Genomic DNA, 26,162 nt, shown 5'->3' on the forward strand with positions numbered 1-26,162 from the left:
TTCATTTTGTAATCATGCATGAAGCAACCTCAGCTAACAAACATAATTAGAATGAACGTACAAGTATGCGGCACTGATACTAAACAAGAGCCATATCTGTAAGATGGTTAATATTTGTCATGGATGAATATATGTTCAAATTTATATTCTTTACAAGATTTCAATAAAGTACAAATATTTGCAAATATAAAACACCTCTTAGAAAATTTCAAAGGAAAGATTCACATACTGTAATTGTACTGGATGATCGGAGTTGGCAAGGTGGAACAGATGTGTGCTAAGATTAATTTGAGGGGAGTTTATTAGTTAAATAAACTGTCGTATTAAATTGTCAGGAAGATGTCTTTGAAATAGTCTGGTCATCATCATGCTAGTCCTTCTAAACACAGGAAAATTTGGGAAAGTTTCCAAATTCTTTTGATGATCAACGTGCCAGTCTTTGTAAATCTTATTGTATGTCCCTGTCGAAAGGAAGGTATACCTTTTGGCAAATGTCTGAATGTGAAAGGATTAGAGAAGACATGCATTGTCAATACGTCATTAACCGTTCATCTCTAAAATAATTAGGCTTCATATTTCTGAGGTACCTCATAACTTACATGGCTCTAGGGATGTTGATTCTATTTAAGATGAGTTGCTTTAAGTAGATTTGAAATGTTTTGAATATCTGAGAACATATTGTTCACAAAACCAATTTATCTCACAACTGGCAATAAACGCCACAGCTATCTGTTAAAACAAGATGTTTTTTTCAGATAAGTTGACCCTCAAATATTTTCTCTATGACTCTCATAACTTTGAATGAAAAGATGTAGCACTGTATTAATGTTTAGAGCATCACCGATTAAGATTTTTAAAACATTTCATTTTTCTTTCATGGAAGAATCTTTGAGTGTATCACATTGCATTACTTTGTGTAAACATTGTTATAGATTGCAATGTCAAAAAACAGTGTTCCACCCATTCCTCTTTCCTAAATGAAGGTAAGGCTCTTGGGAATATTCCCCGCTCAGCAGAAGAATGCTTTTCAATCCAGAGATACAATGTAACATTGTCATTTATAACCATTCATCGCTTAAGACCCATGAGATAAATATAGTGGGTGGGATTCTCCGACCCAACGCCGGGTCGGAGAATCGCCGGGGGCTGGTGTGAATCCCGCCCCCACCGTGTCCCGAAGTCTCCGCCACCAGAGATTCGGCGGCGGCGGGAATCGAGCCGCGCCGGTCGGGGGGCTACCCCCGCCGATTCTCCGGCCCTCGATGGGCCGAAGTCCCGCTGCTGGAATGCCTGTCCCGCCAGCGTGGATTAAACCACCTTTTGAACGGCGGGACAAGGCGGCGCGGGCAGGCTCCGGGGTCCTGCGGGGGGGGGGGGGGGGGGGACGCTCCCACGCATGCGACGCCCAGCGAAGACCATTCGGCCCCGGTTGGCGTGGCGCTAAAAGCCTTTCCCGCCAGCCGGCGGAGCGCAAACCACTCCGGCACGGGCCTAGCCCCTCAAGGTGAGGGCTTGGCCCCGAAAGGTGCGGAGACGTCCGGAATGGTTCCCGCAACTCCATTACGCCGGAACCCCCCGCCCCGCCGGGTAGGGGAGAATCCAGCCCAGTGTTCTATTCCAAATCAGGGGCGAAATTCTCCCCCAACGGCGCGATGTCCGCCGACTGGCGCCAAATACGGCGCCAATCAGACGGGCATCGCGCCGGCCCAAAGGTGCGGAATGCACCGCATCTTTGGCGGCCTAGCCCCAACATTGAGGGGCTAGGTCGACGCTGGAGGGATTTCCGCCCCGCCAGCTGGCGGAAATGGCGTTTGTTGCCCCGCCAGCTGGCGCGGAAATGCGGCGCATGCGCGGGAGCGTCAGCGGCCGCTGTCAGTTTCCCGGCGCATGCGCGGGAGCGTCAGCGGCCGCTGTCAGTTTCCCGCGCATGCGCAGTGGGGAGAGTCTCTTCCGCCTCCGCCATGGTGGAGGCCGTGGTGGAGGCGGAAGGGAAAGAGTGCCCCCACGGCACAGGCCCGCCCGCGGATCGGTGGGTCCCGATCACGGGCCAGGCCACCGTGGGGGCACCCCCCAGGGTCAGATCGCCCCGAGCCCCCCCCCCAGGACCCCAGAGCCCGCCCACGTCGCCTGGTCCCGCCGGTAAATACCAGGTTTGATTTACGCCGACGGGACAGGCAATTCCTGGGCGGGTCTTCGGCCCATCCGGGCCGGAGAATCCAGCGGGGGGTCCCGCCAACCGGCGCGGCCCGAATCCCGCCCCTGCCCAATCTCCGGTACCGGAGACTTCGGCGGCGGCGGGATTCACGGCGGCCAACGGCCATTCTCCGACCCGGCGGGGGTTCGGAGAATGACGCCCCAGGAATATGCCCTTATTTCTTAACTTGTGCTATTTTTTTATGGCTCTCAGGCAGCATTCAGAGTGCTGGGACTGGACTCCAATCACACACAGAGCCCAGGGCTGGACTCCAATCTCACACAGAGCCCAGGGCTGGACTCCAATCTCACACAGAGCCTGGGACAGGACTCCAATCTCACACAGAGCCCGGGACTGGACTCCAATCTCACACACAGCCTGGGACTGGACTCCAATCTCACACGGATCCCGGGACTGGACTCCAATTTCCCACACAGCCCGGGACTGGACTCCAATCTCACACACAGCCCGGGACTGGACTCCAATCTCACACAGAGCCCGGGACTGGACTCCAATCTCACACACAGCCCGGGACTGGTCTCCAATCCCACTGGACTCCAATCTCACACACAGCCCGGGACTGGACTCCAATCTCACACCCAGCCCGGGACTGGACTCCAATCTCACACACAGCCCGGGACTGGACTCCAATCTCACACAGAGCCCGGGACTGGACTCCAATCTCACACACAGCCCGGGACTGGTCTCCAATCCCACTGGACTCCAATCTCACACACAGCCCGGGACTGGACTCCAATCTCACACACAGCACGGGACTGGACTCCAATCTCACACAGACCCCGGGTCCGGACTCCAATCTCACACACAGCCTGGGACTGGACTCCAATCTTACACACAGCCGAGGACTGGACTCCAATCTCACACAGAGCCCGGGAATGGACTCCAATCGCAACACAGCCCGGGGCTGGACTCCAATCTCACACACAGCCCGGGACTGCACGGTAGCATTGTGGATAGCACAATTGTTTTCCAGCTCCAGGGTCCCAGGTTCGATTCCGGCTTGGGTCACTGTGCGGAGTCTGCACATCCTCCCCGTGTGTGCGTGGGTTTCCTCCGGGTGCTCCTGTTCCCTCCCACAGTCCAAAGATGTGCAGGTTAGTTCGATTGGCCATGATAAATTGCCCTTTGTGTTCAAAATTGCCCGGGACTGGACTCCAATCACACACACAGCCTGGGACTGGACTGCAATCTCACACACAGCCCTGGACTGGACTCCAATTTCACACACAGCCTGGGACTGGACTCCAATCTCACACAAAGCCCGGGACTGGACTCCAATCTCACACAGAGCCCGGGACTGGACTCCAATCTCACACAACGCCTGAGACTGGACTCGAATCTCACACAGAGCCCGGGACTGGACTCCAATCTCACACACAGCCCGGGACTGGACTCCAATCTCGCACACAGCACGGGACTGGACTCCAATCTCATACACAGCCCGGGACTGGACTCCAATCTCAGACACATCCCGGGACTTTACTCCAATCTCACACTCAGACCGGGACTGGACTCCTATCTCACACATAGCACGGGACGGGACACGAATCTCACACACAGTCCGCGACAGGACTTCAATCTCACAGACAGCCCAGGACTGGACTCCTATCTCACACACAGCGCGGGACTGGACTCCAATCTCACGCAGAGCCCGGGACAGGACTCCAACCACACACAAAGCTCGAGACTGAACTCCAATCTCACACACAGCCTGGGACCAGACTCCAATCTCACACACAGCCCGGGACTGGACTCCAATCTCACACAGAGCCTGGGACTGGACTCCAATCTCTCTCACAGCCCGGGACTTGTCTCCAAACTCACACACAGCCCGGGGCTGGACTAGAACCTCACACACAGCCCGGGACTTGTCTCCAAACTCACACACAGCCCGGGACTGGACTCCAACCACACACACAGCCCGGGACTGGACTCCAATTTCACACACAGCCCGGGACTGGACTCCAATCTCACACACAGCTGGGGACTGGACTTCAATCTCACACTCAGCACGGGACTGGACTCCAATCTCACACATAACAAGGGACGGGACTCCAATCTCACACACACTCTGCGACTGGACTTCAATCTCACAGACAGCCCAGGACTGGACTCCAATCTCACACACAGCCCTCGACTGGACTCCAATCTCACACACAGCCCGGGACTTGACTCCAATCTCACACACAGCCTGGGACTGGACTCCAATCTCACACACAGCCCGGGACTGGACTCCAATCTCACACACAGCCCGGGACTGGACTCCAACCACACACACAGCCCGGGACTGGACTCCAATCTCACACAGAGCCCGGGACTGGACTCCAATCTCACACAGCCCGGGACTGGACTCCAATCTCACACACAGTCCGCGACTGGACTTCAATCTCACAGACAGCACAGGACTGGACTCCTATCTCACACACAGCACGGGACTGGACTCCAATCTCACGCAGAGCCCGGGACTGGACTCCAACCACACACAAAGCTCGGGACTGGACTCCAATCTCACACACAGCTGGGGACTGGACTCCAATCTCACACACAGCTGGGGACTGAACTCCAATCTCACACACAGCCTGGGACTGGACTCCAATCTCACACAAAGCCCAGGACTGGACTCCAATCTCACACAGAGCCCGGGACTGGACTCCAATCTCACACACCGCCTGAGACTGGACTCGAATCTCACACAGAGCCCGGGACTGGACTCCAATCTCACACACAGCCCGGGACTTGTCTCCAAACTCACACACAGCCCGGGACTGGACTCCAATCTCGCACATAGCACGGGACTGGACTCCAATCTCACACACAGCCCGGGACTGGACTCCAATCTCAGACACATCCCGGGACTGGACTCCAATCTCACACAGAGCCTGGGACTGGACCCAAATTTCTCTCACAGCCCGGGAATTGACTCCAAACTCACACACAGCCCGGGACTGGACTCCAACCACACACACAGCCGGGGACAGAACTCCAATCTCACACACAGCCTGGGACTGGACTCCAATCTCACACTCAGACCGGGACTGGACTCCAAACTCACACATAGCACGGGACGGGACACCAATCTCACACACAGTCCGCGACTGGACTTCAATCTCACAGACAGCCCAGGACTGGACTCCTATCACACACACAGCACGGGACTGGACTCCAATCTCACACACAGCCCGGGACTTGTCTCCAAACTCACACACAGCCCGGGACTGGACTCCATCCACACACAGAGCCTGGGACTGGACTCCAATCTCTCTCACAGCCCGGGACTTGTCTCCAAACTCACACACAGCCCGGGACTGGACTCCAACCACACACACAGCCCGGGAATGGACTCCAATCTCACACACAGCCCGGGACTGGACTCCAATCTCACACACAGCCTGGGACTGGACCCCAATCTCTCTCACAGCCCGGGACTTGTCTCCAACCACACACACAGCCCGGGACTGGACTCCAACCACACACACAGCCCGGGAATGGACTCCAATCTCACACACAGCCCGGGACTGGACTCCAATCTCACACACAGCCCGGGACTGGACTCCAATCTCTCTCACAGCCCGGGACTTGTCTCCAAACTCACACACAGCCCGGGACTGGACTCCAACCACACTCACAGCCCGGGAATGGACTCCAATTTCACACACAGCCCGGGACTGGACTCCAATCTCACACAGAGCCTGGGACTGGACTCCAATCTCTCTCACAGCCCGGGACTTGTCTCCAAACTCACACACAGCCCGGGACTGGACTCCAACCACACACACAGCCCGGGAATGGACTCCAATCTCACACACAGCCCGGGACTGGACTCCAATCTCACACACAGCCTGGGACTGGACTCCAATCTCACACACAGCCTGGGACCGGACTCCAATCTCACACAGAAACCGGGACTGGACTCCAATCTCACACATAGCCTGGGACTGGACTCCAATCTCACGCACAGCCCGGGACTGGACTCCAATCTCACACAGAGCCTGGGACTGGTCTCCAATCTCACACAGAGCCCGGGACTGGACACCAATCTCACACAGAGCCTGGGACTGGACTCCAATCTCACACACAGCCCGCGATTGGACTCCAATCTCACAAACAGCACTTGACTGGACTCCAATCTCACACACAGCCCGGGACTGGACTCCAATCTCACACACCGCCCGGGACTGTTCTCCAACCACGCACACAGCCTGGGACTGGACTCCAATCTCACACACAGCCCTGGAAGGACTCCAATCTCACACATAGCCCGGGACTGGACCCCAATCTCACACACAGCCTGGGACTGGACTCCAATCTCACACAAAGCCCGGGACTGGACTCCAATCTCACACACAGCCCGGGACGGGACTCCAATCTCACACACAGCCCGGGACTGGACTCCAATCTCACACACAGCCCGGGACTGGACTCCAATCTCACACAGAGCCCGGGACTGGACTCCAATCTCACACAGCCCGGGACTGGACTCCAATCTCACACACAGTCCGCGACTGGACTTCAATCTCACAGACAGCACAGGACTGGACTCCTATCTCACACACAGCACGGGACTGGACTCCAATCTCACGCAGAGCCCGGGACTGGACTCCAACCACACACAAAGCTCGGGACTGGACTCCAATCTCACACACAGCTGGGGACTGGACTCCAATCTCACACACAGCTGGGGACTGAACTCCAATCTCACACACAGCCTGGGACTGGACTCCAATCTCACACAAAGCCCAGGACTGGACTCCAATCTCACACAGAGCCCGGGACTGGACTCCAATCTCACACACCGCCTGAGACTGGACTCGAATCTCACACAGAGCCCGGGACTGGACTCCAATCTCACACACAGCCTGGGACTTGTCTCCAAACTCACACACAGCCCGGGACTGGACTCCAATCTCGCACATAGCACGGGACTGGACTCCAATCTCACACACAGCCCGGGACTGGACTCCAATCTCAGACACATCCCGGGACTGGACTCCAATCTCACACAGAGCCTGGGACTGGACCCAAATTTCTCTCACAGCCCGGGAATTGACTCCAAACTCACACACAGCCCGGGACTGGACTCCAACCACACACACAGCCGGGGACAGAACTCCAATCTCACACACAGCCTGGGACTGGACTCCAATCTCACACTCAGACCGGGACTGGACTCCAAACTCACACATAGCACGGGACGGGACACCAATCTCACACACAGTCCGCGACTGGACTTCAATCTCACAGACAGCCCAGGACTGGACTCCTATCACACACACAGCACGGGACTGGACTCCAATCTCACACACAGCCCGGGACTTGTCTCCAAACTCACACACAGCCCGGGACTGGACTCCATCCACACACAGAGCCTGGGACTGGACTCCAATCTCTCTCACAGCCCGGGACTTGTCTCCAACCACACACACAGCCCGGGAATGGACTCCAATCTCACACACAGCCCGGGACTGGACTCCAATCTCACACACAGCCTGGGACTGGACTCCAATCTCTCTCACAGCCCGGGACTTGTCTCCAACCACACACACAGCCCGGGACTGGACTCCAACCACACACACAGCCCGGGAATGGACTCCAATCTCACACACAGCCCGGGACTGGACTCCAATCTCACACACAGCCCGGGACTGGACTCCAATCTCTCTCACAGCCCGGGACTTGTCTCCAAACTCACACACAGCCCGGGACTGGACTCCAACCACACTCACAGCCCGGGAATGGACTCCAATTTCACACACAGCCCGGGACTGGACTCCAATCTCACACAGAGCCTGGGACTGGACTCCAATCTCTCTCACAGCCCGGGACTTGTCTCCAATCTCACACACAGCCCGGGACTGGACTCCAATCTCACACACAGCCTGGGACTGGACTCCAATCTCACACACAGCCTGGGACGGGACTCCAATCTCACACAGAAACCGGGACTGGACTCCAATCTCACACATAGCCTGGGACTGGACTCCAATCTCACGCACAGCCCGGGACTGGACTCCAATCTCACACAGAGCCTGGGACTGGTCTCCAATCTCACACAGAGCCCGGGACTGGACACCAATCTCACACAGAGCCTGGGACTGGACTCCAATCTCACACACAGCCCGCGATTGGACTCCAATCTCACAAACAGCACTTGACTGGACTCCAATCTCACACACAGCCCGGGACTGGACTCCAATCTCACACACCGCCCGGGACTGTTCTCCAACCACGCACACAGCCTGGGACTGGACTCCAATCTCACACACAGCCCTGGAAGGACTCCAATCTCACACATAGCCCGGGACTGGACCCCAATCTCACACACAGCCTGGGACTGGACTCCAATCTCACACAAAGCCCGGGACTGGACTCCAATCTCACACACAGCACGGGACGGGACTCCAATCTCACACACAGCCCGGGACTGGACTCCAATCTCACACACAGCCCGGGACTGGACTCCAATCTCACACAGAGCCCGGGACTGGACTCCAATCTCACACAGCCCGGGACTGGACTCCAATCTCACACACAGTCCGCGACTGGACTTCAATCTCACAGACAGCACAGGACTGGACTCCTATCTCACACACAGCACGGGACTGGACTCCAATCTCACGCAGAGCCCGGGACTGGACTCCAACCACACACAAAGCTCGGGACTGGACTCCAATCTCACACACAGCTGGGGACTGGACTCCAATCTCACACACAGCTGGGGACTGAACTCCAATCTCACACACAGCCTGGGACTGGACTCCAATCTCACACAAAGCCCAGGACTGGACTCCAATCTCACACAGAGCCCGGGACTGGACTCCAATCTCACACACCGCCTGAGACTGGACTCGAATCTCACACAGAGCCCGGGACTGGACTCCAATCTCACACACAGCCTGGGACTTGTCTCCAAACTCACACACAGCCCGGGACTGGACTCCAATCTCGCACATAGCACGGGACTGGACTCCAATCTCACACACAGCCCGGGACTGGACTCCAACCACACACACAGCCGGGGACAGAACTCCAATCTCACACACAGCCTGGGACTGGACTCCAATCTCACACTCAGACCGGGACTGGACTCCAAACTCACACATAGCACGGGACGGGACACCAATCTCACACACAGTCCGCGACTGGACTTCAATCTCACAGACAGCCCAGGACTGGACTCCTATCACACACACAGCACGGGACTGGACTCCAATCTCACACACAGCCCGGGACTTGTCTCCAAACTCACACACAGCCCGGGACTGGACTCCATCCACACACAGAGCCTGGGACTGGACTCCAATCTCTCTCACAGCCCGGGACTTGTCTCCAACCACACACACAGCCCGGGAATGGACTCCAATCTCACACACAGCCCGGGACTGGACTCCAATCTCACACACAGCCTGGGACTGGACTCCAATCTCTCTCACAGCCCGGGACTTGTCTCCAACCACACACACAGCCCGGGACTGGACTCCAACCACACACACAGCCCGGGAATGGACTCCAATCTCACACACAGCCCGGGACTGGACTCCAATCTCACACACAGCCCGGGACTGGACTCCAATCTCTCTCACAGCCCGGGACTTGTCTCCAAACTCACACACAGCCCGGGACTGGACTCCAACCACACTCACAGCCCGGGAATGGACTCCAATTTCACACACAGCCCGGGACTGGACTCCAATCTCACACACAGCCCGGGACTGGACTCCAATCTCTCTCACAGCCCGGGACTTGTCTCCAAACTCACACACAGCCCGGGACTGGACTCCAACCACACTCACAGCCCGGGAATGGACTCCAATTTCACACACAGCCCGGGACTGGACTCCAATCTCACACAGAGCCTGGGACTGGACTCCAATCTCTCTCACAGCCCGGGACTTGTCTCCAATCTCACACACAGCCCGGGACTGGACTCCAATCTCACACACAGCCTGGGACTGGACTCCAATCTCACACACAGCCTGGGACCGGACTCCAATCTCACACAGAAACCGGGACTGGACTCCAATCTCACACATAGCCCGGGACTGGACTCCAATCTCACGCACAGCCCGGGACTGGACTCCAATCTCACACAGAGCCTGGGACTGGTCTCCAATCTCACACAGAGCCTGGGACTGGACACCAATCTCACACAGAGCCTGGGACTGGACTCCAATCTCACACACAGCCCGCGATTGGACTCCAATCTCACAAACAGCACTTGACTGGACTCCAATCTCACACACAGCCCGGGACTGGACTCCAATCTCACACACCGCCCGGGACTGTTCTCCAACCACGCACACAGCCTGGGACTGGACTCCAATCTCACACACAGCCCTGGAAGGACTCCAATCTCACACATAGCCCGGGACTGGACCCCAATCTCACACACAGCCTGGGACTGGACTCCAATCTCACACAAAGCCCGGGACTGGACTCCAATCTCACACAGAGCCCGGGACTGGACATCAATCTCACACACCGCCTGAGACTGGACTCGAATCTCACACACAGCCCGGGGCTGGACTCGAACATCACACACAGCCCGGGACTTGTCTCCTTACTCACACACAGCCCGGGACTGGACTCCAACCACACACAGAGCCTGGGACTGGACTCCAATCTCTCTCACAGCCCGGGACATGTCTCCAAACTCACACACAGCCCGGGACTGGACTCCAACCACACACACAGCCCGGGACTGGACTCCAATTTCACACACAGCCCGGGACTGGACTCCAATCTCACACAGAGCCTGGGACTGGATTCCAATCTCTCTCACAGCCCGGGACTTGTCTCCAAACTCACACACAGCCCGGGACTGGACTCCAACCACACACGCAGCCCGGGACTGGACTCCAATTTCACACAAAGCCCGGGACTGGAGTCCAATCTCACACAGAGCCTGGGACTGGACTCCAATCTCTCTCACAGCCCGGGACTTGTCTCCAAACTCACACACAGCCCGGGACTGGACTCCAACTACACACACAGACCGGGACTGGACTCCAATTTCACACACAGCCCGGGACTGGACTCCAATCTCACACACAGCTGGGGACTGGACTTCAATCTCACACTCAGCACGGGACTGGACTCCAATCTCACACATAACAAGGGACGGGACTCCAATCTCACACACACTCTGCGACTGGACTTCAATCTCACAGACAGCCCAGGACTGGACTCCAATCTCACACACAGCCCTCGACTGGACTCCAATCTCACACACAGCCCGGGACTTGACTCCAATCTCACACACAGCCTGGGACTGGACTCCAATCTCACACACAGCCCGGGACTGGGCTCCAATCTCACACACAGCCCGGGACTGGACTCCAACCACACACACAGCCCGGGACTGGACTCCAATCTCACACAGAGCCCGGGACTGGACTCCAATCTCACACAGCCCGGGACTGGACTCCAATCTCACACACAGTCCGCGACTGGACTTCAATCTCACAGACAGCACAGGACTGGACTCCTATCTCACACACAGCACGGGACTGGACTCCAATCTCACGCAGAGCCCGGGACTGGACTCCAATCTCACACACAGCCCGGGACTGGACTCCAACCACACACAAAGCTCGGGACTGGACTCCAATCTCACACACAGCTGGGGACTGGACTCCAATCTCACACACAGCTGGGGACTGAACTCCAATCTCACACACAGCCTGGGACTGGACTCCAATCTCACACAAAGCCCAGGACTGGACTCCAATCTCACACAGAGCCCGGGACTGGACTCCAATCTCACACACCGCCTGAGACTGGACTCGAATCTCACACAGAGCCCGGGACTGGACTCCAATCTCACACACAGCCCGGGACTGGACTCCAATCTCGCACATAGCACGGGACTGGACTCCAATCTCATACACAGCCCGGGACTGGACTCCAATCTCAGACACATCCCGGGACTGGACTCCAATCTCACACAGAGCCTGGGACTGGACCCAAATTTCTCTCACAGCCCGGGAATTGACTCCAAACTCACACACAGCCCGGGACTGGACTCCAACCACACACACAGCCGGGGACAGAACTCCAATCTCACACACAGCCTGGGACTGGACTCCAATCTCACAGTCAGACCGGGACTGGACTCCTATCTCACACATAGCACGGGACGGGACACCAATCTCACACACAGTCCGCGACTGGACTTCAATCTCACAGACATCCAGGACTGGACTCCTATCACACACACAGCACGGGACTGGACTCCAATCTCACGCAGAGCCCGGGACTGGACTCCAACCACACACAAAGCTCGAGACTGGACTCCAATCTCACACACAGCCTGGGACCAGACTCCAATCTCACACACAGCTGGGGACTGGACTCCAATCTCACACAGAGCCCGGGACTGGACTCCAATCTCACACAGAGCCCGTCCTGGACTCCAATCTCACACACAGCCCGGGACTGGACTCCAATCTCACACACAGCCTGAGACCGGACTCCAATCTCACACACAGCCTGGGACCGCACTCCAATCTCACACACAGCCTGGGACCGGACTCCAATCTCACACACAGCCCGGGACTGGACTCCAATCTCACACAGAGCCTGGGACTGGACTCCAATCTCTCTCACAGCCCGGGACTTGTCTCCAATCTCACACACAGCCCGGGACTGGACTCCAATCTCACACACAGCCTGGGACTGGACTCCAATCTCACACACAGCCTGGGACCGGACTCCAATCTCACACAGAAACCGGGACTGGACTCCAATCTCACACATAGCCTGGGACTGGACTCCAATCTCACGCACAGCCCGGGACTTGTCTCCAACCACACACACAGCCCGGGAATGGACTCCAATCTCACACACAGCCCGGGACTGGACTCCAATCTCACACACAGCCTGGGACTGGACTCCAATCTCTCTCACAGCCCGGGACTTGTCTCCAACCACACACACAGCCCGGGACTGGACTCCAACCACACACACAGCCCGGGAATGGACTCCAATCTCACACACAGCCCGGGACTGGACTCCAATCTCACACACAGCCCGGGACTGGACTCCAATCTCTCTCACAGCCCGGGACTTGTCTCCAAACTCACACACAGCCCGGGACTGGACTCCAACCACACTCACAGCCCGGGAATGGACTCCAATTTCACACACAGCCCGGGACTGGACTCCAATCTCACACAGAGCCTGGGACTGGACTCCAATCTCTCTCACAGCCCGGGACTTGTCTCCAATCTCACACACAGCCCGGGACTGGACTCCAATCTCACACACAGCCTGGGACTGGACTCCAATCTCACACACAGCCTGGGACGGGACTCCAATCTCACACAGAAACCGGGACTGGACTCCAATCTCACACATAGCCTGGGACTGGACTCCAATCTCACGCACAGCCCGGGACTGGACTCCAATCTCACACAGAGCCTGGGACTGGTCTCCAATCTCACACAGAGCCCGGGACTGGACACCAATCTCACACAGAGCCTGGGACTGGACTCCAATCTCACACACAGCCCGCGATTGGACTCCAATCTCACAAACAGCACTTGACTGGACTCCAATCTCACACACAGCCCGGGACTGGACTCCAATCTCACACACCGCCCGGGACTGTTCTCCAACCACGCACACAGCCTGGGACTGGACTCCAATCTCACACACAGCCCTGGAAGGACTCCAATCTCACACATAGCCCGGGACTGGACCCCAATCTCACACACAGCCTGGGACTGGACTCCAATCTCACACAAAGCCCGGGACTGGACTCCAATCTCACACACAGCACGGGACGGGACTCCAATCTCACACACAGCCCGGGACTGGACTCCAATCTCACACACAGCCCGGGACTGGACTCCAATCTCACACAGAGCCCGGGACTGGACTCCAATCTCACACAGCCCGGGACTGGACTCCAATCTCACACACAGTCCGCGACTGGACTTCAATCTCACAGACAGCACAGGACTGGACTCCTATCTCACACACAGCACGGGACTGGACTCCAATCTCACGCAGAGCCCGGGACTGGACTCCAACCACACACAAAGCTCGGGACTGGACTCCAATCTCACACACAGCTGGGGACTGGACTCCAATCTCACACACAGCTGGGGACTGAACTCCAATCTCACACACAGCCTGGGACTGGACTCCAATCTCACACAAAGCCCAGGACTGGACTCCAATCTCACACAGAGCCCGGGACTGGACTCCAATCTCACACACCGCCTGAGACTGGACTCGAATCTCACACAGAGCCCGGGACTGGACTCCAATCTCACACACAGCCTGGGACTTGTCTCCAAACTCACACACAGCCCGGGACTGGACTCCAATCTCGCACATAGCACGGGACTGGACTCCAATCTCACACACAGCCCGGGACTGGACTCCAACCACACACACAGCCGGGGACAGAACTCCAATCTCACACACAGCCTGGGACTGGACTCCAATCTCACACTCAGACCGGGACTGGACTCCAAACTCACACATAGCACGGGACGGGACACCAATCTCACACACAGTCCGCGACTGGACTTCAATCTCACAGACAGCCCAGGACTGGACTCCTATCACACACACAGCACGGGACTGGACTCCAATCTCACACACAGCCCGGGACTTGTCTCCAAACTCACACACAGCCCGGGACTGGACTCCATCCACACACAGAGCCTGGGACTGGACTCCAATCTCTCTCACAGCCCGGGACTTGTCTCCAACCACACACACAGCCCGGGAATGGACTCCAATCTCACACACAGCCCGGGACTGGACTCCAATCTCACACACAGCCTGGGACTGGACTCCAATCTCTCTCACAGCCCGGGACTTGTCTCCAACCACACACACAGCCCGGGACTGGACTCCAACCACACACACAGCCCGGGAATGGACTCCAATCTCACACACAGCCCGGGACTGGACTCCAATCTCACACACAGCCCGGGACTGGACTCCAATCTCTCTCACAGCCCGGGACTTGTCTCCAAACTCACACACAGCCCGGGACTGGACTCCAACCACACTCACAGCCCGGGAATGGACTCCAATTTCACACACAGCCCGGGACTGGACTCCAATCTCACACACAGCCCGGGACTGGACTCCAATCTCTCTCACAGCCCGGGACTTGTCTCCAAACTCACACACAGCCCGGGACTGGACTCCAACCACACTCACAGCCCGGGAATGGACTCCAATTTCACACACAGCCCGGGACTGGACTCCAATCTCACACAGAGCCTGGGACTGGACTCCAATCTCTCTCACAGCCCGGGACTTGTCTCCAATCTCACACACAGCCCGGGACTGGACTCCAATCTCACACACAGCCTGGGACTGGACTCCAATCTCACACACAGCCTGGGACCGGACTCCAATCTCACACAGAAACCGGGACTGGACTCCAATCTCACACATAGCCCGGGACTGGACTCCAATCTCACGCACAGCCCGGGACTGGACTCCAATCTCACACAGAGCCTGGGACTGGTCTCCAATCTCACACAGAGCCTGGGACTGGACACCAATCTCACACAGAGCCTGGGACTGGACTCCAATCTCACACACAGCCCGCGATTGGACTCCAATCTCACAAACAGCACTTGACTGGACTCCAATCTCACACACAGCCCGGGACTGGACTCCAATCTCACACACCGCCCGGGACTGTTCTCCAACCACGCACACAGCCTGGGACTGGACTCCAATCTCACACACAGCCCTGGAAGGACTCCAATCTCACACATAGCCCGGGACTGGACCCCAATCTCACACACAGCCTGGGACTGGACTCCAATCTCACACAAAGCCCGGGACTGGACTCCAATCTCACACAGAGCCCGGGACTGGACATCAATCTCACACACCGCCTGAGACTGGACTCGAATCTCACACACAGCCCGGGGCTGGACTCGAACATCACACACAGCCCGGGACTTGTCTCCTTACTCACACACAGCCCGGGACTGGACTCCAACCACACACAGAGCCTGGGACTGGACTCCAATCTCTCTCACAGCCCGGGACATGTCTCCAAACTCACACACAGCCCGGGACTGGACTCCAACCACACACACAGCCCGGGACTGGACTCCAATTTCACACACAGCCCGGGACTGGACTCCAATCTCACACAGAGCCTGGGACTGGATTCCAATCTCTCTCACAGCCCGGGACTTGTCTCCAAACTCACACACAGCCCGGGACTGGACTCCAACCACACACGCAGCCCGGGACTGGACTCCAATTTCACACAAAGCCCGGGACTGGAGTCCAATCTCACACAGAGCCTGGGACTGGACTCCAATCTCTCTCACAGCCCGGGACTTGTCTCCAAACTCACACACAGCCCGGGACTGGACTCCAACTACACACACAGACCGGGACTGGACTCCAATTTCACACACAGCCCGGGACTGGACTCCAATCTCACACACAGCTGGGGACTGGACTTCAATCTCACACTCAGCACGGGACTGGACTCCAATCTCACACATAACAAGGGACGGGACTCCAATCTCACACACACTCTGCGACTGGACTTCAATCTCACAGACAGCCCAGGACTGGACTCCAATCTCACACACAGCCCTCGACTGGACTCCAATCTCACACACAGCCCGGGACTTGACTCCAATCTCACACACAGCCTGGGACTGGACTCCAATCTCACACACAGCCCGGGACTGGGCTCCAATCTCACACACAGCCCGGGACTGGACTCCAACTGTGGTGTTGGGTGTTCTAACACACAGAAGAGCCAACACAGTTGCATATGGTACAACGCTTGTTTATTTAAACTCACTATTTACAACTTGGTCTTTGCACTCTGCACGTGGGGGGCTCCCTGCTTGTGGTGTTTCAACAGCTCTTTCATGCTTCCTTCTCCCCAGACCTACTGACCTCCAGGTGTCGTGCTCGTGCTTTTTATGTGGTTGGTGTTCTTGTCTGTGATTGGTTGTGGTGTTGTGTACTCTGATTTGCCTGTTAGTGTGTCCATCATGATGTGTGTGTTTGAATATCATGACATCCCCCCTTTTTACAAAGATATGTGCCTACGTGGTAATAAATATGATCGTGACGTGAGTGCATCTAAGAGTGTGTGTGTGTCGTGTGCAGCATGTGTCTATGACGGAACTATGTACATGGGGCGATGTCGAGTGCGTCACATGAATCCAGTTGTACCATAACATAACAGAAATGCGAACGAGAGAAGAAGAAAAAAAATTTTGAACAGTTGTCCAGTCAGACGACATCTGGAACGATAAACAACAACAGGTTATCATGTAAAATTGTCCAACTTATTAAACATATGAACTGTATTATAAGTCCATTCTAATGGGTTTGCGACGAATTCGGGTTGACCGCCTTAAGGGTGGATCAAGAACCACCGGCTGCTGTGCAGGCATGGCCATGGGTGGCGATGGAAAGGGCGTGATGTGCGGCAGCTCCACAAAGTCATCCTCGGAAGCCTGTTGAGGATCTGGCGTGTTGTGTGGCTGTGAACGTGGAAGTCGGCGAAGGGCGCGCCGATTGCGGCGACGCACGGAACCATCCGGCATGCGAACCAGGAACGAGCGGGGAGCCACTTGTCGGAGGACTTCGGCCGGTGCTGACCAGCCACCATACGGTTGATGGACGCGTACTTTGTCTCCGGAGGACAGGGGGGGCAGGTCCGTCGCTCGTGTGTCGTACCGACCTTTCTGGCGATCACGCTGCAGTTGCATGTCCCGAAGAACCGCCTCATGGTCTGTTGTCGGTGCCAGGACGGAAGGTACCGTCGTCCTGAGGGAGCGACCCATTAGTAGCTGCGCTGGCGAGAGGCCCGTGGATAACGGGGCCGATCGATAGGCCAGCAAGGCAAGGTTAAAGTCCGATCCGGCATCAGCCGCCTTGCACAGGAGCCGCTTTGCGATGTGGACACCCTTTTCAGCCTTCCCGTTCGATTGTGGATGCAGAGGGCTGGATGTCACATGAGTGAAACCATATGCTGCGGCAAAGGACGACCATTCACGGCTGGCAAAACAAGGTCCATTGTCTGACATGACAGTCCTTGGAATGCCATGGCGAGCAAACGTTTCCTTGCAGGCCCCAATGACTGCGGACGACGTCAGATCATGGAGAGGCATGACTTCCGGGTAGTTTGAGAAGTAGTCTATAATAACAATGTAATCTCTGCCGAGCGCGTGAAATAGGTCAACACCCACCTTCGCCCAGGGGGACGTCACCATCTCGTGTGGTAGAAGTGTTTCCGGAGGTTGCGCCGGCTGAAACCTCTGACAGGTTGTGCAGTTGAGCACCATGTTGGCTATGTCTTCATTAATACCCGGCCAATATACCGCCGCCCGGGCCCTTCGTCTGCATTTTTCGACACCCAAGTGGCCTTCGTGTAGTTGACGAAGAATCATCTGGCGCACACTGTGTGGAATGACGATCCTATGCGATTTCATAAGGACCCCGTCTATATTGGTGAGATCATCTCGCACATTATAAAACTGGGGGCACTGCCCTTTTAGCCACCCTTCCGTCATGTGGCGCATCACTCGCTGCAGCAGAGGGTCAGTCGCCGTCTCTGCGCGTATGTGGGCCAGACAAGGATCATCAGCTGGCATATTTGCTGCTGTCAGAGTCACGTGTGCCTCAATTTGACGCACGAACCCCTCCGCATCTGGTGGTGTGCTCACTGCTCGGGAAAGAGTGTCCGCCACTATGAGTTCCTTCCCCGGAGTGTAGATCAGTTCAAAATCGTACCTCCTGAGTTTGAGTAAGATGCGCTGGAGGCGAGGAGTCATGTCGTTCAGGTCTTTGTTAATGATGTTGACCAGGGGGCGGTGGTCAGTTTCGACCGTGAATCGTGGCAGGCCATACACATAGTCGTGGAACTTGTCCAGTCCAGTTAACAAGCCCAGGCATTCTTTTTCGATTTGCGCGTAGCGCTGTTCGGTAGGGGTCATGGCTCGTGAGGCATACGCAACCGGGGCCCATGATGACGTGCTGTCTTTTTGCAGGAGTACCGCTCCAATACCAGATTGGCTGGCGTCTGTTGAGATCTTTGTAGGGCGAGTCGCGTCAAAGAAGGCCAGCACTGGTGCCGTGACCAGTTTGTGCTTGAGCTCCTCCCATTCCTGCTGATGCGACTGGTGCCAGTTGAATTCCGTCGATTTTTTTACGAGATGGCGCATGTTTGTTGTATGAGAAGCCAGGTTGGGAATGAACTTCCCAAGGAAGTTGACCATGCCCAGGAATCTTAAGACAGCCTTCTTGTCAGCCGGTCGTGGCATGGCTGTGATGGCGCTAACCTTGTCTGCATCGGGACGGACCCCGGACCTTGAGATGTGGTCCCCGAGGAATTTCAGCTCCGTCTGGCCGAAAGCACACTTCGCACGGTTGAGACGCAGGCCATTTTGCCGTATGCGGGTGAAGACACGTCGAAGACGATGCATGTGTTCCTGCGGAGTGGTGGACCAAATGATGATATCGTCCACATATACACGTACCCCTTCGATGCCTTCCATCATCTGCTCCATAATGCGGTGGAATACTTCAGATGCCGAAATGATGCCGAATGGCATCCGGTTGTAGCAGAATCTGCCAAAAGGGGTGTTGAATGTGCATAGTCTTCGGCTGGCCGGGTCCAGTTGGATCTGCCAGAATCCTTTGGACGCATCCAATTTAGTGAATATGTTGGCTCGCGCCATCTCGCTGGTGAGGTCTTCTCGTTTCGGGATGGGATAGTGTTCCCGCATGATGTTGTTGTTCAGATCTTTTGGATCTATACATATACGGAGCTCGCCAGAGGGCTTCTTTACACAGACCATGGAGCTGACCCATGGCGTGGGCTCCGTGACCTTGGATAGGACCCCTTGGTCCTGAAGAATCTGCAGTTGTGCCTTGAGGCGGTCTTTGAGAGGCGCAGGAACCCTGCGAGGTGCGTGAACGACAGGGATGGCGTCCGGTCTGAGTCGAATCTTGTACGTGTGTGGCAATGTCCCCATGCCTTCAAAAACCTCCTGGTTGTGAGCGAGGAGGGAATGGAGATTCGCGTGGAACTCAGCATCCGGGAAGTCGGATATCTCATCTGGAGAGAGAGACATGATGCGCTGTACCAGGTGAAGGACCTTACACGCTTGTGCGCCCAGTAACGAGTCCTTTGATGAGCCCACAACTTCGAAGGGGAGTGTGGCCGTGTACCTCTTGTGAGTCACCTGTAGCTGGCAAGATCCTACGGACGGGATAACGTTCCCGTTATAGTCAACCATCTTAAGCCGGGATGGTGTGATGAGTGGTTTGACCTTCATGGCCTGGACTGCAGAGTAAGCAATCAGGTTGGCGGATGCGCCGGTGTCCAGACGGAAGGCGACGCGCGATCGGTTGACCGTCAGGGTGGCACACCACTCATCGTCTGGATTGATGGCATTGACCTTGTTGACATCAATGACGGCAACTCTGAAGTCATCCTGGTCATCTGCATCACTTAACTGGAAGTCTTGATGCGTGGGCTGGACGGTCCTGACTCGTGTGCGAGGTTGTCGAGGATGCGCCGGATCCATGGGTTGAGCCGCACGACAGCGGGCTGCGTAGTGGCCTATCATGGCACATCTGTTGCACTGTTGGTATTTTGCAGGACATTGCCCTTTTAAGTGTAGACCTCCACACTTGCTGCACGTCATGACGTCACGGCGTTCGTTGCGCCACTGCGCATGCGCAGTGCGATCTTGCGGTGGGCGCGCCTGCGCAGTGCGTCCCTCGTTGTGGCCGTTATTCTTGGCGCGCACCTGCGCGGGAGACCGCGAAAAGCGCGGGAAGCGGCCGCTGTCGTCCGGGCCGTGGGGCGGGAAGAAATCGACGGCCTGGATGCGTTCAACGTCGTGGGCGGCCTGGCTTGCCGATTCGACGGCTGGGGACCCCCTCCGTGCCAACTCGGACGCCTGAAATCGGGCAAAACGGCAGGCAGCATTCTCATGGAGGACACAGGCTTCCACAGCAGACGCTAAGGTGAGGCTCTTTATTTTAAGAAGCTGCTGGCGTAGGCCACTGGAGGCAACGCCAAAAACAATCTGGTCCCTGATCATGGACTCTGTGGTGGTGCCGTAACCGCAGGACTGCGCCAGAATCCGGAGGTGCGTCAAAAAGGGTTGAAAAAGCTCCTCCTTACCTTGCAGGCGTTGCTGAAAGATGTATCTTTCGAAAGTTTCGTTTACTTCAGTTTGAAAGTGCTGGTCCATTTTGAGGATGACCGTGTCATATTTGGCCTGGTTTTCGCCTTCCTCGAACACCAGTGAATTAAAGACATCATTTGGGTGGGGGCCTGCGTAGAAGAGGAGCATTGCAATCTTCGAATCATCCGAGACATTCTGTTTTTCGGTGGCACGGATGTACAGGTCAAATCGCTGCCTGTAGAGCTTCCAGTTGGTGCCTAGGTTCCCCGTGACTTGCATCGGCTGCGGTTTGCCGGTGTGGTCCATGTCCAGAATGGCAGGTTGGTAGGCAGGTATCGATCCACTCCTGTACCATGTGGTGTTGGGTGTTCTAACACACAGAAGAGCCAACACAGTTGCATATGGTACAACGCTTGTTTATTTAAACTCACTATTTACAACTTGGTCTTTGCACTCTGCACGTGGGGGGCTCCCTGCTTGTGGTGTTTCAACAGCTCTTTCATGCTTCCTTCTCCCCAGACCTACTGACCTCCAGGTGTCGTGCTCGTGCTTTTTATGTGGTTGGTGTTCTTGTCTGTGATTGGTTGTGGTGTTGTGTACTCTGATTTGCCTGTTAGTGTGTCCATCATGATGTGTGTGTTTGAATATCATGACACCAACCACACACACAGCCCGGGACTGGACTCCAATCTCACACAGAGCCCGGGACTGGACTCCAATCTCACACAGCCCGGGACTGGACTCCAATCTCACACACAGTCCGCGACTGGACTTCAATCTCACAGACAGCACAGGACTGGACTCCTATCTCACACACAGCACGGGACTGGACTCCAATCTCACGCAGAGCCCGGGACTGGACTCCAATCTCACACACAGCCCGGGACTGGACTCCAACCACACACAAAGCTCGGGACTGGACTCCAATCTCACACACAGCTGGGGACTGGACTCCAATCTCACACACAGCTGGGGACTGAACTCCAATCTCACACACAGCCTGGGACTGGACTCCAATCTCACACAAAGCCCAGGACTGGACTCCAATCTCACACAGAGCCCGGGACTGGACTCCAATCTCACACACCGCCTGAGACTGGACTCGAATCTCACACAGAGCCCGGGACTGGACTCCAATCTCACACACAGCCCGGGACTGGACTCCAATCTCGCACATAGCACGGGACTGGACTCCAATCTCATACACAGCCCGGGACTGGACTCCAATCTCAGACACATCCCGGGACTGGACTCCAATCTCACACAGAGCCTGGGACTGGACCCAAATTTCTCTCACAGCCCGGGAATTGACTCCAAACTCACACACAGCCCGGGACTGGACTCCAACCACACACACAGCCGGGGACAGAACTCCAATCTCACACACAGCCTGGGACTGGACTCCAATCTCACAGTCAGACCGGGACTGGACTCCTATCTCACACATAGCACGGGACGGGACACCAATCTCACACACAGTCCGCGACTGGACTTCAATCTCACAGACATCCAGGACTGGACTCCTATCACACACACAGCACGGGACTGGACTCCAATCTCACGCAGAGCCCGGGACTGGACTCCAACCACACACAAAGCTCGAGACTGGACTCCAATCTCACACACAGCCTGGGACCAGACTCCAATCTCACACACAGCTGGGGACTGGACTCCAATCTCACACAGAGCCCGGGACTGGACTCCAATCTCACACAGAGCCCGTCCTGGACTCCAATCTCACACACAGCCCGGGACTGGACTCCAATCTCACACACAGCCTGAGACCGGACTCCAATCTCACACACAGCCTGGGACCGCACTCCAATCTCACACACAGCCTGGGACCGGACTCCAATCTCACACACAGCCCGGGACTGGACTCCAATCTCACACAGAGCCTGGGACTGGACTCCAATCTCTCTCACAGCCCGGGACTTGTCTCCAATCTCACACACAGCCCGGGACTGGACTCCAATCTCACACACAGCCTGGGACTGGACTCCAATCTCACACACAGCCTGGGACCGGACTCCAATCTCACACAGAAACCGGGACTGGACTCCAATCTCACACATAGCCTGGGACTGGACTCCAATCTCACGCACAGCCCGGGACTGGACTCCAATCTCACACAGAGCCTGGGACTGGTCTCCAATCTCACACAGAGCCCGGGACTGGACACCAATCTCACACAGAGCCTGGGACTGGACTCCAATCTCACACACAGCCCGGGACTGGACTCCAATCTCACACACCGCCCGGGACTGTTCTCCAACCACGCACACAGCCTGGGACTGGACTCCAATCTCACACACAGCCCTGGAAGGACTCCAATCTCACACATAGCCCGGGACTGGACCCCAATCTCACACACAGCCTGGGACTGGACTCCAATCTCACACAAAGCCCGGGACTGGACTCCAATCTCACACAGAGCCCGGGACTGGACATCAATCTCACACACCGCCTGAGACTGGACTCGAATCTCACACACAGCCCGGGGCTGTACTCGAACATCACACACAGCCCGGGACTTGTCTCCAAACTCACACACAGCCCGGGACTGGACTCCAACCACACACAGAGCCTGGGACTGGACTCCAATCTCTCTCACAGCCCGGGACATGTCTCCAAACTCACACACAGCCCGGGACTGGACTCCAACCACACACACAGCCCGGGACTGGACTCCAATTTCACACACAGCCCGGGACTGGACTCCAATCTCACACAGAGCCTGGGACTGGATTCCAATCTCTCTCACAGCCCGGGACTTGTCTCCAAACTCACACACAGCCCGGGACTGGACTCCAACCACACACGCAGCCCGGGACTGGACTCCAATTTCACACAAAGCCCGGGACTGGAGTCCAATCTCACACAGAGCCTGGGACTGGACTCCAATCTCTCTCACAGCCCGGGACTTGTCTCCAAACTCACACACAGCCCGGGACTGGACTCCAACTACACACACAGACCGGGACTGGACTCCAATTTCACACACAGCCCGGGACTGGACTCCAATCTCACACACAGCTGGGGACTGGACTTCAATCTCACACTCAGCACGGGACTGGACTCCAATCTCACACATAACAAGGGACGGGACTCCAATCTCACACACACTCTGCGACTGGACTTCAATCTCACAGACAGCCCAGGACTGGACTCCAATCTCACACACAGCCCTCGACTGGACTCCAATCTCACACACAGCCCGGGACTTGACTCCAATCTCACACACAGCCTGGGACTGGACTCCAATCTCACACACAGCCCGGGACTGGACTCCAATCTCACACACAGCCCGGGACTGGACTCCAACCACACACACAGCCCGGGACTGGACTCCAATCTCACACAGAGCCCGGGACTGGACTCCAATCTCACACAGCCCGGGACTGGACTCCAATCTCACACACAGTCCGCGACTGGACTTCAATCTCACAGACAGCACAGGACTGGACTCCTATCTCACACACAGCACGGGACTGGACTCCAATCTCACGCAGAGCCCGGGACTGGACTCCAATCTCACACACAGCCCGGGACTGGACTCCAACCACACACAAAGCTCGGGACTGGACTCCAATCTCACACACAGCTGGGGACTGGACTCCAATCTCACACACAGCTGGGGACTGAACTCCAATCTCACACACAGCCTGGGACTGGACTCCAATCTCACACAAAGCCCAGGACTGGACTCCAATCTCACACAGAGCCCGGGACTGGACTCCAATCTCACACACCGCCTGAGACTGGACTCGAATCTCACACAGAGCCCGGGACTGGACTCCAATCTCACACACAGCCCGGGACTGGACTCCAATCTCGCACATAGCACGGGACTGGACTCCAATCTCACACACAGCCCGGGACTGGACTCCAATCTCAGACACATCCCGGGACTGGACTCCAATCTCACACAGAGCCTGGGACTGGACCCAAATTTCTCTCACAGCCCGGGAATTGACTCCAAACTCACACACAGCCCGGGACTGGACTCCAACCACACACACAGCCGGGGACAGAACTCCAATCTCACACACAGCCTGGGACTGGACTCCAATCTCACACTCAGACCGGGACTGGACTCCTATCTCACACATAGCACGGGACGGGACACCAATCTCACACACAGTCCGCGACTGGACTTCAATCTCACAGACATCCAGGACTGGACTCCTATCACACACACAGCACGGGACTGGACTCCAATCTCACGCAGAGCCCGGGACTGGACTCCAACCACACACAAAGCTCGAGACTGGACTCCAATCTCACACACAGCCTGGGACCAGACTCCAATCTCACACACAGCTGGGGACTGGACTCCAATCTCACACAGAGCCCGGGACTGGACTCCAATCTCACACAGAGCCCGTCCTGGACTCCAATCTCACACACAGCCCGGGACTGGACTCCAATCTCACACACAGCCTGAGACCGGACTCCAATCTCACACACAGCCTGGGACCGCACTCCAATCTCACACACAGCCTGGGACCGGACTCCAATCTCACACACAGCCCGGGACTGGACACCAATCTCACACATACCCTGGGACTGGACTCCAATCTCACGAACAGCCCGGGACTGGACTTCAATCTCACACAGAGCCTGAGACCGGAATCCAATCTCACACAGAAACCGGAACTGGACACCAATCTCACACACAGCCTGGGACTGGACTCCAATCTCACGAACAGCCCGGGACTGGACTTCAATCTCACACAGAGCCTGAGACCGGACTCCAATCTCACACACAGCCTGGGACCGGA

This window comes from Scyliorhinus torazame, chromosome 7, assembly GCF_047496885.1.
Source record: "Scyliorhinus torazame isolate Kashiwa2021f chromosome 7, sScyTor2.1, whole genome shotgun sequence".
Classification (NCBI taxonomy): Eukaryota; Metazoa; Chordata; class Chondrichthyes; order Carcharhiniformes; family Scyliorhinidae; genus Scyliorhinus; species Scyliorhinus torazame.